A 17,804-nucleotide genomic window follows, 5' to 3' on the forward strand; every position below is an offset into this window, starting at 1 on the left:
AAGGTAAAAACAATGTGCTGAGCTGACACTTTCTGAGGTTTCTATGTTTCTGAGGTTTTCTGTTGACAGAGGGTAGGAACCTACATTGTGTTCAAGCCAGTCTCCCTACAACTGCCCACCAGAGTAGAAGGCAATGAACTGGGCTCTTCAGGGCTTTAGTCATCAGGTTGTTTTTAAAGTTTTCCAATTGAAAATTCTCCTTTGTTATCATAGGTCCTATCCAAGTATGGTCCCAATAGTCTCCACAGCTCAAAAGAACTAAAAGCAGCCATGATCTCTGCTGTGTCCTGTAAAAGTTAACAAGGCTTTCTTATTTGGGATGTGGGTGGAGACAATAGACTGAGATTGTAGCGTGCTTCTGACATTTCCCTCTGTTCTCTGTATATCCCTTTCACTATTTTCTGCACACTCACAACCAGTAATTCATGCCATATACTTCCAGCTTGTTTCAGTCACTGTCTATCTCATGACAGCAGGAATAACTGTTTAGGATGCACTAAACATCTTTTCTTGCACATACTCAGCCAATCCTGTACATGGCAATAATGTCTTCTGTCATTACATCTTTGAAAACTGGCCAGTCCTGAATAAGAATGGTTTCTCTGCCTTCACACCACCTCATGCTTCATCTGACTGCCTGGATTCTGCCCTCTGGAGACATTTGCAAGCAACATAGGCTTGGAGGTACTTTTTACCATTTATGGGAGAACTCCGGGGGAGTCTTCAGCCCGTGGCATGTTAATGACACACCTCTTAGAACCACTTGGCAATAGCTTCTTCATCATCTTTTCTGGTGGCTGGTGATCAGATCGTGCATCCATCTTATGCCTGGAACTGTCATACTGGCATCATTCTTTTCCAAGGAGCAAAGCCATCATTTCAACAATTTCTTTTTCTTTTTTTTCCTTGGGGAAATAATTTGTGTGTGTCCCCTGGGCTTCTTATGGCAAATGTGCCAGTCAGTGGCTTTGCATCACTGATGCTCTGCCCTGGAGTCCCAGACTTCCGTTGTAGCTGATCCACAGAACTGTAACACTGCAGAAATGGTGTTGACTTGGAACTGCCTTTAATCTTACACAAGCTGCTTCTTTGGTCTTCCCCACTCATTATGTAGTGACTGTATTAATAGCTCTTGGCCTTCTGACACAATGTGCTCATCCATGGATGGCAAATCTTTTAGATATTGGCAGCAAATTTAGCTTAAAAAGCACCCCAACTCTCTCATTACTGATGGTGCCAAGACTAATCTCTGTCAGTGTCAAATCTGGTAACAGGGCCAAGGACTTAGCATTGCTTTCCTAATTTGAATTTCAGATCTATTCTCTTCCTTTCAATCCAATCTTGTCTATTTAGTCCTTTTCCCTTGGTGTTTAACCATATGCTGAGGAATCCAATTCTTTTTATGGCTCTGAATCAAGATGGGGAGACCTATTGCCTCTTTAAATCCTCATGCTATGTTGGTTCAATTTCTTCATTTCAAGCTGAATCTGATGATGTGAACTTCTTTACTCTCTATTCCCTGCTGAGAGAAAACAGAGTGTGCATTAGCTCACATGCTGTCAAGGATGCACAGTTTCTGCTACTGTACAGTGGGTCCACATGCATGTGCAGGGAACTACACAACATTCCAAGAGAATGAACCTATGGGCAATACAAACTCATGAAATTCTTTTACTGTAGATAAGTGATTTTCTTCTTTTTACTCTATGCTATAGATTTTTCACTGTTATTTCCCGTCTATCTTGCAATAATTGTGTGAAAATTAATTAGTAAATGTTTACAAAATACTCCAGACATAAAACTGCCAGATAAGAACTATTTTAATTAGAATTAATAGTAATAATAGAGCTAGATTGAGAGCCTTTCCATGACAGTAATACTCACTTTTAGAGGGAGACCTTGAACTGACCTGAATATTTAGCAAGTTAAAGCTACATAGTGTAGATAATTAAAAATAAATTACTATCAGGGTTCTAAAAGTAATTGAAAATCATGTTAATAAATTTAGATGGGAGAGAAAAAAGAACCCAGTGCAAAAAACAAACCAGCTCATCTAGTCATCCCAGAGGTTTCTGAACAAGTGCAAAGGATTGAAGCCTACAGGATGTAGAACAAACCTATAAATCTCTGTACACCACTGGCAATTATTACTGCTTGCCTAAAGACCTGACTTCTTAAGAAATGGAGCAGAATCAATGTGGCCAGGTGTGTCTAGCAGGAAGCAAGATGTAACTATCCCTTGAAGCAAAATAGAGAGCAGAATATGATGATAACAGTTTGCAGGTAGATAAGGTCATGCTCTGTTTGGATTAAGTGCTGTTGGAAGCTGAAAAGGGCCTTTACTGTCTAATTTATCACAGAATCAAAAGCACTCAAGAGGTTGATTGCAACTCCTCCACGTGATACGCACAGTCTATGGCTCTCCAGCTCAAGATGGGCCTTCCATCTGGAAACTGCAGTTTTTACCACTTATGCTTAAAATAGACATAGCTGACAAAGTGTATAGAGACAAACGGATGGCATGGCCAGGCCCAGAGGGCTGTTACCAGTAACGTAAAGTCCTGCTGGAGGGCAGTCACTAGTAGTGTATACAGGGGCAAGTACTGCTTGACAGCTTCATTAATGACCAAGGTGATGGCAGAGAGTACACCCTCAGCAACTTTACAGATGATACAAAACTGGAAGAAGTGGCTGATACACCAGAGGTTCATGCTTCCATCCAATGCTGGAGAAATAGACTGACAGGAACCTCATGGAATTCAAGGGGAAATGCCAAGGGAGGAACGATCCAGGCATCAGTACACACTGGTGACCGACTGGAAAAAAACTCTGCAAAGAAGTAGTTGTAGGTCTTGGTGGACAGTAAGCTGCCTATGAGCCAGTAATGTGCCCTCACAACTAAGAAGGCCAACAGTCTCCTTGTGTGAGCAAAAGTCTTGCCAGCAGGTCAACGGAGGTGACCCCTGCCCACTGCTCAGCCCTGGTGAGGCCACACCTGGAGTAGTGTCCAGTTCTGGGCTCCTCAGTAGAAGAGAGACATGGACATGCTGGGGACAGTCCAATGAAGGGCCACAAAGATGGTTAAGAAATTGGAGCATTTTGAGACGAGGAGAGGCTGAGACAACTGGGACCATTCATCCTCTGGAGAAGAGAAGGCTGAGGAGAATCTTATCCATGTGGATAAATGCCTTATGGGGGGAGTAAAGAAAATGGATCCAGGCTTTTGTTTTGAGCAATGGGACAGAGGCTGTCGCAGTGCAGCTCCTTTAGTAAGGTCTGCTCTATGTATGCTGTTAGGTGGAGGAGCAGAACAAGAGCGCTTTCTCTGAAGAGCTCAGATTCAGTCCACCATTTGCAAGTAAGAGGACAACAAATTTTCAGGATGAGCATGATGTAGCATTTTGCAATTCAAAAGCCTACTGGTGTTACTGACTGCCCTTAGGGAAATCACTCAAACTCAGCAGGAACCATATCATTCAGGTTCAGGAAGAAGGAACACAGAACAATAAGAATTCAGCCCTATGCACTGCCTTTGGTTATTCAATGGCTTTGTTGGGTCAAACTTCCCTGTTCACAAGATAGAATAGAAAGTAGGAAGGGTTGAGCAATAACTTTATTAACAGCATAGGTGCTGTTTGCCTTAAAGAAGCAGGCAGTCACTATGCTGTCACTGGGTTATGATCCTGAAAAAAGTGTCCAGATTTTGTTAGAAGAGCAGCTTGAAGAAAGAAAGAATCCTATAATAAAAGGAAAAGATGTTGGGTATCATATTTAAGAGAAGGTTGGGGTTAAGACAAAGATTGAAAAGAAAACGTAATTTAGAGCCCCTCTAAAAAAACAACTGCTTAAAAAAAAATTAGTTAACATGATAGGGAAGAAAATCTGTTACTTTGGACTAGGTGCTAAGGGAGAAAAAGAAGATCAGAGCATCACTTTCTGATGAGACAGAACTGCCCGTACCACTGTAGATGTGCATCAGCCACTACAGGGATGAGAAAGAGACAGTCTCCCAAGGAGTAAAAGGAGCTGTTGCAGATAGCAGTACTCAAGACATCTGATACTCACAAACAAGGACTTTGTGCCAGCCCCACACTTCTGCACATGTGCTGCCACCAGTACTGCTAAAGATTTCTTTCATCTCTGATTTTAACCCATGCAAATGGCTTCAGCTGTGCATGAGTTAATATCAATAATAATGGTATGATTGCATTTTATCTGCATATACTTTGTTACCCAGATCTTTTTTAATTCCTTCTAGGTTGTTCACACCCTAAGCTTGGCAGCCAAGAGCTGCTGCACTAAACATGAGTGAAATGAGAGTCTTGACTGTTCATGGTTTAATCAATAATAGATTTAGGAGATGAAGTCGCCTGTGCTCTTCGTTTTTGAATCTCAAGCCCCATCTACTGCTAGCTCACTGATTTGGTCTCTCTCCTGTGAATGCCTCTCTGATGATCTTGTTTACTGCAAGTAAAATACTTGCCACTCAAGAGTTCAGTCAAGTACGTACTTTTGCGGTCTTACCAATTATAGAAAACATTGGTATTGTCAAAATACACTCTCTTCTGCACTGTAAATGCTGCCTGATACCACATGAATGTTTATTTTTGAGTGTTTTTCACTGAAAAATCTATAGAAAGACTGTAAAATCAGACAGAGGAAATCTGGATGAGGAGATCCGTCCTCCACCTAGTATTTAACTTTCTGCTGATGAGTAAGATATAAGCTACTCTGCACTTCTAGAAAGTATATTTGCATAACAGGGTTACTCGTACAGTCCACTGCACATAAGGTCTACAGAACTGGGCCAGAAACGAGGGCAGAGGCCCAAGTACATTTTGTTCATTCTCTTTTGCTACTTCAGTGCCACAGCTGCACACATAGAGCAGGCATGAATATGTGAGGCAACTCCCATGGCTTTTCTTAGGAACAGTTGGCAGCAGATTATTAATATAGATGCTCCAGTGCTGACAATTAGGAATAGGGAAGGACACACATAGGTTGCATTAAGCACCACATCAGCAGAGCATGTGATTGTTGCTTCTCTCCATAGTGGGCTCTAGAGTGGACTATAACTGGCCCAGCTGCACAAATTGATCTCTGCTGACTGCTGCATCAGGACTGCTCTAAGTGTAAATAAGCCTCAAACCTTCTGCATGCAAAGTATTTCCACACACACAACAATAATGTATAAACTGTACAAGTACCAGCACTCTTTTCTTGGGAGCCAATTTCTGGTGTCCACTGAGCTGTGGTTTCTGCTCAAGTGATCCAGGCAGATCCTGACAACAACATAAACTACTATGGAAAAGGCAGGAGGATTTGAGGAGTTTGGCCCCAAGAATTTTACCACAATCTTCCAATAATATTTCAGAGTGTTATTATCTCTGGGAACATTGGAAGGAATCTGCAAAATCTGTTGTCTTGCAAGCTCTTTCTCCCCCAAAACCAGAGCAGTAAACAAAAAACATTTCCTACTAGATTTGAATTAAGAAAATAGCTTTGATTCAGCCATAATGGAATTGGGTGCAAATCCCTCAAGGTGAATGAAATCTCACTCTTTTACACCAAGATTAAGTGCTTCTCAGAAAAACCAACCCATTTTTACAAGGCTACTCACACTTAAATAATGAAAAGCTCCACGGGAAGTGCAGGTGGATCACCTGCAGTCTACAGACTTAGCACACACTCTCACTTCATGTCATGCCAGCTGTGGGCGCATCATTTGGTTTCTAATGGTATTCATGTGAGATAACAGGCTCATAACAGATTGATTTGTGACTCATCAACAACAATAGAAAAGCACAATATTTCAAACATCAGAAAAAGATCCAAACAAAGTTCCATGTGTAGCTACAGAGGATGTTTGCATAGAGTAACTACAGAGTGACAATTTAAAAGCAATTATACTGATTCAGCTTCTAATACAGGGGACAATCTATTACCTCAAAAGCTGCTCATTGCAGTTGTGTTTGTCCTAGAGAAGGTTTGGTTTGGTTTTCTTTAACAATATTAGTCCTGTCAAGGGAAAACAAAATCTACGTGTGGACTTGAAAATTTAACTTGGTCTCCTAATTGAAATTGATGCACTCACTAGAAGACCTTGTTGCAGTTGTGAAGAGAAGCTTTTGTAGCTGTCTGCAAGTTTCCTTCCTTGAATAGTGTGTATTGCTACTTAGTCATCTCTCTAATTGCAGTGTATTAGCATGAATATTGGATGGTGATTTGGAGATGTTTAGCACCTCAGGAAAAATAATTGCAGCATGACTTCAGGTTTAACCCATCACCTTACCCTTATGCATGGCAGCTACTTTAGTCCGTATTTTTAATAGGACTAAAACCTTATTTCCTCCCTCTCAGTCACTGGAGACTGTTGTACAAATGAGATTTGGACATTCTTTTCCTAAGCCCAGTAGATTACTGGTCCACCTTTTTAATGTACATGTTCTCTTTAAAAGTATTTTAGATTCCACCAAACTTGTTATCCTGGGAGAGTGTAAGGAAGCATTGCTCCTGTTAACAAGTTTAGTTGCCCATGACAAGACAAACAATGGCTTAACATTCCATTCTACTGTATCTGAATTTTTTGGTGTCTCCATGAAACTGGCGTAAGAGAAGAGTTCAAGTCAGGCTTTGCATTCCTCATCACCTTTTTTTGACTTGCAAAATCATAGATACAGCAGCTGCTGTGTGTGTACAGAATTACACATTATCACATTTCTTTTGTTTTAGCTGTCTTGTCATATTTTCATACAAGGTGTATTTTCAAAAAACCAACAGAAGAGCAATACAGCACAGTACAGTAAAGGCACAAGAACAGGCAAGCACAGAGCATAAAAAACATAAGCAGTGATTTGCCATTTGCTGGTGCGTGCCACTTGCTGCACAAAAGGTGAAGTAGAAGCATTTGAACTAAATTTGAGTATAGTATAAACTTCTAATATAATTTTCTGTGAGAGGTCTGCCTTTCACATTTCTGAAAACATTTATGTTTTCAGATCCATTGCTAAATGAAAGCAAACACAATTTTTTTATTATGCATATAACAAAAAATAAAATATATTATTAGAATGAGACATATTTAGTCATTTGTATCATTTATTTACTAAGGAGAAACATGCTTTGGACAGCCAATATTTGAATTCTTGGCAAAATCCATAAATATTTGCAGATAAAAACAAATGGATTTTTTTTTAAGGGATAAAATTCTATGAAATTATTTTTTTCATACTGGAACAATTGAAATATTTCAAAATTTGGAAGCATAGTATGCTATACATAATATAGGTAGCATTCTTCTAATGGTATTTCAAGACTAACTTCAGCTACGTTATGTTTATTTAAAGCATGAGAAAAATGCACAAAATAAAACAAAACATCTAATTTGGATGGAATTAAAAGGATTTCTGTCAGTTGAAATGCATTTTCTTCATTAGATTTTTGTTTCAGTTGTGGATTAAATCATATTCAGTCCACAGCATTATTGGAATGGCCTGGGAGATAGAGACAGAATGCTTTATAATACCTATTGCTGAAGACAAGTGTGTTGTGGTTTGAGCACAAAGTGAAACACTGGGAAGAAGAGAGCTGTCCTAGCACAGATATACCACTGGGAACAAGAACATTGTGTCACTCTTGAAAGCACCTCTTCCCTGCTAGAAAGCAATACATGCATGCTCTGTATTTCACCCATCTGGAGAAAACTATCTGTGACTGCAATAAGCCAAGTTGGTGAGAAGAGGAAGCACACAGAGAAGTCTAATAACAATCCCTGTGCTGGCACACAGGAGAGAGACAGATTACATACGTGATGGGTCCCAGGACCACCAAGACACCTAGCAGTAATTTCTTGCTGGAAACCAGTAATTTGTTGCTGGAATTTTATCCTGCCATCCACTCGGTGGGTTACAGATCTGGCAGTAGCAGAAGCCTGGACCAGAATATTGTCCTCCTTCAGACTGCAAGTCCTTATTGCAACATTTCCAGGAAAGTACTAGGATACCCTAAGGACTGTTCTACAGATTTATGTCATTTTGTGGCGGGCTACCTGAGCAAGGGCTGCAATGTCCACTGCTGCTGTTATGGTACATGGAGAAGAAATTAAGGAAATTTTCTAAGACTTCATTCTCAGGTTTGGCCTTGGTACAAGGATCCAAAGGATTCACACTGCAGAAAGATGCAGAGTCTTGGGTGTTTTTTCATTGTACTTACAGTGCTGGGCACTTTATTTGCACAGTATCCTTTTAGTGCTTTCAAGGAAACAGTTAACCCACAGAGATTACCGAAAGGATGTACAGCACAGTAGGAGGGTACCACTGGGTGGATATGTGATTTCCAGACTAATCAGTTCACCTTTCTCTATGGTTAACGTCCTTCTTATTTGTTGACGTTTTGGCTATTCCAGGTAATACACAGACTTCACAGTTCACTGAAGATGATTGATATATCATTTAAAGTATTCCTTTGCTAGACAAGAACTACATACAGTTTCTCTGCTGTCAGCCCTTAAATCTCCAAGACTACAGTGGTCCCCTTCCATCTAGATGATGGCATACATATTTGTTTGAATGTTCTTCCCTAAACGGTGAGGATCATGCACTACTCCACTGTAGTCACTGGAGAATTTAGTATTGCTTATCTAACATTACAGCCAGCAAGGCTGAGTTAACACCCATACTCCAGTTCTGTATAACCAACCACAGTGTACTTTTTTTCTCTTCTTTATTTTTTACTTGCTTTCTTATTTTTAAAACAGGTGTGGACTTCACTGACCTTAAAAAGCTTTTCAAGTAAATTGGGAAATAAACCCACACATTTGCTAAAGAAAAAGCAGACAGCCATTTATGAGTACTGCTTCCAATTATCTTCTCCATTTGCTACTGATCATTTCTCAGAGAGCCAGTTCTGGACATCTGTTATTTCTCTCTCCCTCTTTCAACTTCATGCCTGACCTAACATGACATCCATTTGTCCAAAAGGTGGCACTGCATCTTTGAGCATTTCATGGACTGAAATTGCTCTGGTGCAGAAGAGGTCTTCTGTATAAATAAATAGAACTGCTTTGCAGATCTGCTAAATATTTTCCACTAGCTTTCCAACCATGGACCCTTTCTAAAGTGTGTCCTTAAATTTTTTAATAATTTAAAGCTTTGCTAAAAACAAAAGCTTGACCTTGAGTTTTCTGACATTTAATTTTAATATGTGGCTAAAAGCAAGCTCTCCAGCCAAGCACATCAGGGTAAGGGATAGCTCCTCTTTTGGAAGCTCTTTAGGGGGAGTTGTGATTCTGAGCTTCCAGAAAATCCCAACGTCTGCCACCAGGACAGAGAAATTCTTGCCCTTTCTGATTGCTTGTTCTCTGTCTCCCAAATTTTCTGTCATGCACAAAATATATTTAGTATAAAAAGCAAAAACTCTTACTTAAGACACCTATTTCTCCTCAAGCCAGCAGGCACAAGCCACAGTCAGATTTTCAGGTCCTGGATAGTCTTAGGAATATGCAGTTTGGTCTAAGAAATACAAAACTGTCTTTTCCACGGTACTCCTCACAAAGCAGTTGGACTCAAATCATCATGGCATGTCCCAGATCGCCTCCTCTGCTGGGCTGCAGTCTCTTTCTCACAGTTGTCTGGCACCACACAGATGTCAGGACTACCGCTAACCCATCTCCCTGACTTTTGTCAGCTTTCCCAGAAAGGCTTTTTTGACCCTTCTTTCCCTGCTTGCTTCTTGTGTTTGTGGGTCTTGATGAGCCCTGGCTTAAGGCACCTGTTGTCTGACTCCCAAAGCTGCTGCAGAGGTACCAGACTTCCACTTTTACTGTTTTCTTCTGTCAGGTCCATCTCTATTCCCCTTTCATCTTCCTTGTCTTTTGGAATCCAACTAACTTGTCTCTTTTCTATCTTCTGGTGAGTTCAACTTCCTTTTTCCTGATTTTTCCTGATTTCCCCCTTTAATTAAAGTCCTCCCTTCCTTGGGAGACCAGACTTCAATTTTCATGTTGACAGTCAGCTTGGCTCTAGGCTTTCACTCCTTGAATTCCTGGATTGCTGTCAGCTTTCAATTTTTCTGTTGATTGCTTGAGTTGTTCACTCCAGTTACCACTCAGCCTTCAGTCGCTTTTTGCTTTTCTTGCTTATAATCTATTCTTTCCTGTGTTTTACAAGCCCTCTAATGAATTTCATTCTTCTAGTATGTCCTTTAACTTGCCTTTTCCTCTCCCAAAAAGCATTCTACACTGATGTTCCTGCCTCTTTTACTGTGACGTTTTCCGTTGCTTTGTGTCTGACTGTAATTAGTGGGCATCCTTCAAATTTTTTTCTTCACTTTTCTAGCTTTACTGCTATAGTTGTGTTGCCCTGATGTACACTTAGGGCTGAGCAGAGTAAGAAAGCCCATGCAGGGCCTGAATTGCAGCTAGCTGTGCTCTGCAATTGGGAAGGAGATCAAACTCCTGAAAAGCTTCAAGAAGCTCTGCTTTGGTGTCTGAGGTTGATCAATGCCACAGAGCCTTAATCAGAATTCACCTTCAGACTCTTACCTAGCTTTTAAAAACTGCACACCATGATACAATGCTTGTGTGTAAGATGTGTTTCAGCAGCACTTATAAGCTATGGGACAGATGTGGTAGCTATGCATAGCTTTGTGAATGTTTATAATGATCTTATGGTCCTGACAAAGGCCAAATGAATAATGTAAAGTGCCATGATGAGAACTGTCCAACTACTTACAAGATATGGGAGCTATGCATGGACTAATTAGTGGGCATTCCCAATCAAAACTTAATTCTTAAGAATCTGTTGTAGCCAGAAAGTCTTTTTTCTAGATTTTTTCTCATTAATCCAATCATCTCCATGTTTAATTCTCTTTTCCTCCAGTGAGAGGTAACAGTATTACATAAAAATATCTTTTGCAGTAAAATGCTTCTTTAACGATTTGGTTATGATACAAAACCAGATTCCCACCAGAAAAGGTTTTTATCTCCAAGCATATTGCAGCCAGTTTCCTTCCAAATTAATACCATATCCAAAATTCCAACCCATATCCATATCCAACCCCAAAATTCCATTTCAGTTCCCAAACGAAAATTGATGAGGCAGTCAGCCACAAATAAGCATGGTTTACCATGGATAGTTCAATCAGCACAGTTTGCAGTATAGCATGTTGCTAAAGTACAACCAGCTTTTATGTTTTCATGTCCCTTGGACATTCTCTGGTTCTATTCCGTTATTTTGATAGCTTCGAGTTACATGCACAGAGGGTTTTTTCAAGATGAAGTTTGATCAAAGAGTCAGCTGTGTACATGTCAAAACAAAACAGGATAGGTAAAGTAATTTCTGAGAAGTGAAAACAGACCCTGAGTGGCGGCATGGTTGAATGGGAGTCAAGAGAGGCTGGAGGAAAGCAAGGTGCATGGACCACATAAGCTCTTCCTTGATGCACTGAACAATTTGCTGCATCATTCACATGGCATGGTATGGCAGGCTGCAAACAGCTCTGCAAAAGAGGACTTAAAGTAGCTTTTCCCAAGCTTAATTGTGTCCCTGCTCAGCTGCGGTCTGTACTTGTCTCACACCAGTGCTACCAGTCAGTGTAATCAATGCTAATTGTGGTGCTAGTATTTGTAACACATTCAGCTAACCTTGAGAGTGAAACTATGACTGGTCCTTGTTGGCCTTCTCGTCAGAACCTTCTTGGGAACTGACATGACATCTTGGGAATGAAGTGACAATTAATATGTTTAAATACACTGGCTACCATCTTCCAAAGTATACACAAAACTTAAGTGCAGTCTCCTTCCTAAGCAGAGCCTATGTGAAATTCCATACTGCCTTCCAGAAAAGCAAATGTGTTTACCAGAAGAACTCAGACCACCAAAATCTTTGTGCTTTGGATAGGAGGACACTTTACATTGATCATCAGACCTGCATTCATACAAAAGAAAAAGCTTCCGTCTTAGAATAGCCCTGTGTTTGTTCAGCTTGCCTGTGTACAGAAAATCATGGAAGAAATCCTGGAGGTTATATTTTCCAGTTCAGAGGATATTTAGAAAAGAAATAACTTTATTTTGAAGTTGCAAAACACTGAGAAGAAAGCAGAAAGCCAGATATTGGCAATAGCCCTTTAGAGCAGCTGTAACAGCTATGGAAATATTTTCTTCTGCTGAGGCTTATCCATGAAGCACAGTTGTTGATTGGTAAAAAAAAAGAATCTTTTCATGCAGATGAAAATTCTCTGGCTCTAGTGTTTCTAAATCTGTTTGCCTAGGTCTAGTAAAGTTTATTTTAAAGGCCAGGTTTTTTCTTTAGGAATTTCTCAGTAAATAACATATTATGCATATCTCAGTGGAGGTATTCTCAAAGCTGCTGTAAAAGCTATTGCAATGCTCCAGAAATTGGAGGAGTCCCAGCCAGGGGAAGTACACAAAAGAAAAATTGTCTTAATATTAACTCTAGCTGTAGCCAAAGAGATTAATGAAATAGTCAAAGAGATTAACGTAATAACCAAATAGATTAATAAGAGCAGCAATTGAGGGAATTAGTGTGATGGGGCTAGTAGACCCCACATTACCCACACACCTCCTTCATCTAGCCCCCAGTGATAACTCCCTTGAAAAAGGCCAGTCAGTTAATGCCTGAACATTTGTTGCAACTACTACTACAACTACTGCTGCTTCTACTTCAACTAGTACTGCTACTGTTGCTACACCACAAATAAATGTGGTGCTTTTAATGGACATGACCTAAAAAACTCTGGATTTATACTCTACGCACAGCAGAATGGCAGGTTTGTCCTCCTCAGTGGCCTTAATCCTGACGCAGAGGAAAGACAGCACCAATACCTTCCAGCCTTTTACACACCTTCAACCTCTCCACAGAACAGGGAACTAATGCCAATGGTGATCTTTCTTTCTCATCATTAATATTATTAATGTCATGTATCAGAGAGCACTGCCCAGGGACACCAGCCAAGCTAGGGTAATAATGTGCTGAACAAGCACAAGTAGTACCAGATACATTATCACCCTGAAGGAAATAAAACCCCAGAAATAAGAATTAACTCTCTTTTTGTGTAGGGTTGGGAAATGAGACTGAATGCCTTGCTCTAAAGCAAGCCTTGAGTCACAATCTCCCCAGATTCTTCCCTAAAACATACCTGAAAGTGGAATTCGGCTAACCATTTACAACAGGTGGCCACTCTACATGGAACAAAACCATCATCAACTTCAGGAAGAGTTGGATCCAACCCATGAATGGTGAAAGAGCAACCTCATTTCATTACATTTTCTATTTATTCTCATTCAAATGGAAAACAAGCTTCTTAAAGTTTGCAAGGCTGCTCATGCCATCTGCCATTCATGTAACAACGGCTGGTCCTGTAGTGTTTCTGCTCATGGACTATTCATCTTTTAGTTATTAAGTTTCCAACTAAGCACAATTTACTAAATACTGTGGACTCTGTTTACATGTGTTAAGCTCTAGTTGAAAAAAAAAAATCAATATAATAGGTATATCAACCACTACATAAAAGTATGCTGCTTCTATATGTTACCTTTCAGTCAATTATATTTGCAGTTCTCCAGTTTTCTAGAAATCAGCAGTCATTCTATCCCTGCACTTCCATTTTTACTCATTCTGGCTTAGACAAGCAAGACTTTGCTTGATGTAAAACCACTACGTCTGTTTTCCAGATACTCAAGGGACGTGCTCTATTTTCGTAAAATGGAGGAATTTCCAGCTCCTTGTACATTGTGAGTAGATGAGTCATGCCACAGCTACAGGTTCTTAATATATTTTCCCTGTGGAACAAATAAACTGTGTATATTGCTACGGTTTCTAGAGCTAACCTCCTCTAGGGACAAATCTTGCCTTCAGCAGAAGTTAATTTCAGTCCAGCTTCAACATATGCATCACAGAGAGATAAACTGCAGAGTCCTGGAGACCAGGAGACACAGTTTCCCCACCTCTAGTAGTTCATTGTATTCAGGCTCCACTAACACCTACACCTCTACAATTTATTTCACTGTATATAAAACTTGGCTGTATGCTCTCCTTGCCTACGGAGCTTTTTGGCTGCTAAAAAAAGAAAAATATGTTGTAGCTTGGAAAAGCCAAATTCCTCATGTTGTTGTAGCCGGCCTGTTTAGACTGTCTAAAAAGATAGAGGTTGTTCTGGAATGGCCTCATATTCTTTTTAACATTGACTATTTGTTTCAGCAATTGCTTTGTTTATAGATTTTGCCAGTGTTATTCTTGTTCAGGTTTGGGGCTTTTTTGCGGGTTAAAAAAGAGTGTAGGTTTCCCTTCTGTAATAATTGTTTTAAATATATTAGTCTTCTCAGTTAGTAAAACCCAGAGTATGAAAAAAATTTTAACAGTTTCTGCCTAAACAAAACAATATGATGCCAGCTCTAAGCAGCAACATCAGGAATGACAAGTTATTATTTAATATTCAGGCTTGACCTGGCTAGTCCTCCATATACACAAGTCAATGTGAATTCCACGCATGGAGGCTTTAAAGGACCGGGTTCAGAGTTTGTAGAGCACTAAAAAGCCAGTGCTCATTTTTTAAATGCCACTGCACACCTAGTCATCAACACAATAATACAGCACTGCCTAGGCCATTATGTTTCTCTTGACTCAGTGCTAAATGTCACATTGTTCCTGAAGAGCAACTACCCTGTGATGTGTGAGAAGTCTGACCTTCTACGGATCTGCACAAGCCTCACCCTGTTGCAGCTGACTTCAGAAAAGGCATCTGTTTAGTGTCATTTGTACCATATCAGAGAGGATATGCAGATATGCAGACCAACAGTGAGCCACATTTCCTCCTTGGAGTTTGCATATACACTAGGTTTATTAAATATGTTTAATGAATTAAATATTTATTGTTTATAGATTTTATATTATTATGTAATATAATTAATGATTAATTATTTGTTTAATTTATTAAAATAAAGAAATAAATATTTTATTAAACATACAGATTATGCAATTAGCATCTATTTAGTACTAGCTGAACCCAGAGAATATCCTGTTCTACATAAGGATTGCAGTCAGCGTCAGGTGTTTGTTTTAGTTGTCCTATGGATATGCCACTGCAACTGGTAATTCCAGTTGCCTCTACTTTTTTTTAATCTCTGATGTCCTTATGTTCTTCTATTGAAGGCACTAGACAGACGCACAGCATATACAGGCTTCAGGTTCAGCAGACAAGCACAACATATACAGGTTCCAGTCTTCACTGCAATCTTCTCAGCACTTCTTCAAATGCCCAAATGAACATGCAACACATTTTCCAAGTCACATAAAATTCTATTTCTGCATGTGATCTGTATTGCCATGATTTCTCCCAGCAAAGCATAACCACATTTACTTAAAACCATGGTCTGAAGTGAATGAAAACACCTCTTCCATCCAATAGTTCAGTGGCAAGAGTGGGACCTCCACAGGAGTCATGCAGGGTAGGTTCCTAGGGACGTTTCACCTTAGCAGCTTCAGACTGTATCCTAGGAAAACATCCTAAGCTTCTCTCTGACGCAAACCATTCTGCTCCCCACTGCTTGAAACAAGGACCATTGGGAAAAAATAATGTAGTTCCACTGAGTCAGGAGGAAAAAAGAGGAGTCATGGAAAAACTGGATTGGGAGGGACCTTCAGAAGCTGCCTAGTCCATCCACCTAGCCTAAGGAGGGATCATTTATACCACTTGCTTGTCTAATTGCTACTGATCCTCCTTGATAGAGACTGCCATATCTCCATAGGCAATCTGTGCTGGTGCTTCCCCAAGCATAGGCTTGGGAGATTTTTCCTGTTATTCTTGTTTGTGCTATCCATCATGGGAAGAAGAACAGATTATTCTCTTCTCTCTAAAAGTGTTTGTCGTCTTTTGTCATGTACCCAATCAGTTTTTAAGCTAAACAATCCCAAGTCTTTTAATCTTTCCCAAGTGATTTTAAAATCACTTTCTTCTAGACTGACTCCAGCTTGTCTTTCTCATACCCAAAACTGAACAGAGTTTCAGCTGAGCTCTTACAAAACGTGGGACAAAACAGTATGACTTGAGAGCTGTTACTCTGTATGTAAAATGTGATCTGATGTCTGCCATTTTGCCAACGGAAAATATTTGTTTCAATTTATGATGTCCAATGGTATATACATGTACATCAGTATTTCAGTTGTTACAAGAGTACTTTTGAAGTGGTTGACTTCATCCCCATATAATATGTTTATTTTGTATTACAGAGAAATCTTGAGGTGCATGACCTGCTTTTCTTTGGGACAAAACTAAACCAAACGATGTTCCTCAAGAGTCTACTTACTGAACATTTTCTGCTGATGGACAGTCCACAAGACCAGACTAGAGCCAGACTCAAGTAAACCCTCTAAAAGTGAACCCACGAGAGTTGGGTCCTTAGCCCTGACTCCTTCAGTCTACAAGCTTGCTACCATTGCACAGCCATGCCTGGGTACCCCCACAGGGTACAGAAGTACCTCACAACCTTCAGAACCTGTCTTGAAGAAGAGTGCTTTACTGGTTGTACTGTTGTTATACTGTATACCACATGTGTACCCTGATTACTTTTGTACCATATGCACCACTGATTACTCTTGCCTTAGTGTGATATCTTGCATTTATGCACTTTGAATGCTATTTGACACTTTATTTTTCAAGTTCTCCTTAAATTCTAGCTCTGTCCTCCAATGCATTTGCTGTCCTTCTTGTCTTCAAGCCAACTGCAAATTTAATATTTAATATTTTCTTTTCCATCATCCAGGTGATTAATTAAAATGTCAAGTAGAGTAAGATCCAAGACAGATCCCTCTAGCATGCCACTCAGTAAAGTAAATCATTCCAACTGAACAGTGAACCAGAGAAAATATTCTTAGCATATAGTTATCTGGTCAATTTTATCCCACACTACAGAAGATCTACCAAGGCTATATATGTGGAAATCTCTTAATGAGAATGTTATATAAGACAGTGTTCAGATCAAAATATGCGAAATTAACTGCTTCAGCCCTAGCTGTAAAATCTCGTTATGGACAGAAATTAAATTAGTTTAATGCAATATGTTTGTGATGAATTCCAGTGGACTATTATTTATCTTCTTGCTATCCTTCAGGGACTTACATATAGTGTAGTCAATTATTTGTTCTAGATTTTTTTCTAGAAATTGATATTGACTAATCTTTTCCCTATTTAAGAATAATGACTATGATTGTCTTTTTTCCTGTCTTCTGGTACCTTATTTGACTTTTATGATTCTGAAAGGATTCATTTTGTACTACCAAATAAAACAGACTGAGGAACACAGTCTGCCCCTGAGGCCAAGTGGCACAGCACAATTCATCTCCACATGGCAAAACTTTCCCCTCACTCATCAGAAAGGAAGTCCCTCACCCAGTTTATTCCCTATCAGTGTCCAGAAACTGTCTGGGAAAATAGTAGAACAAAAAGACAAAAATACGTCAGAGAATTTTTAGCAATAATCAATTGGGGTGGTCTTAGGACAGCATGTTAGCCTATAACCTGCCTCTGTTCTATTTATGACAGAGGTCATAAATATAGGTATAGCCAGAAAGTAACTACTAGACTATTTGAGATGACCTAAACCAGTTTACTGTGGTGATGATGATGATGACAATGCTGCTCAGCTCAGTGTTTATGATGCAAGATCTTTTTATCCCCCTAAGAACTGCAATAACAGCATGGGGAATGGGAGACGTTTTTTCAAAACTGCAGGGATATAAATGCGGCCTGTATGTGCCAATTTAGTTTAGGAATCTAACTCACTCTTTGCT

General features: G+C 39.7%; 1 protein-coding gene across 1 annotated transcript in view; it reads left to right on the forward strand.

Moving 5' to 3' along the window:
* The window catches only part of EPSTI1 (epithelial stromal interaction 1), an 85,446-nt gene extending 68,674 nt beyond the window's left edge, over positions 1–16,772 (forward strand). Inside the window, exon 11 of the mRNA XM_027720292.2 lies at positions 16,245–16,772. The gene's annotated coding sequence lies outside the window, so the exon portion shown is untranslated. The remainder of the gene's footprint in view (positions 1–16,244) is intronic.
* The last annotated feature ends 1,032 nt before the right edge of the window (positions 16,773–17,804 follow it).

Source organism: Pipra filicauda, unplaced genomic scaffold, assembly GCF_003945595.2.
Source record: "Pipra filicauda isolate LSUMZ 115617 unplaced genomic scaffold, ASM394559v2 scaffold28_size6257848_pilon, whole genome shotgun sequence".
NCBI classification, from domain to species: Eukaryota; Metazoa; Chordata; class Aves; order Passeriformes; family Pipridae; genus Pipra; species Pipra filicauda.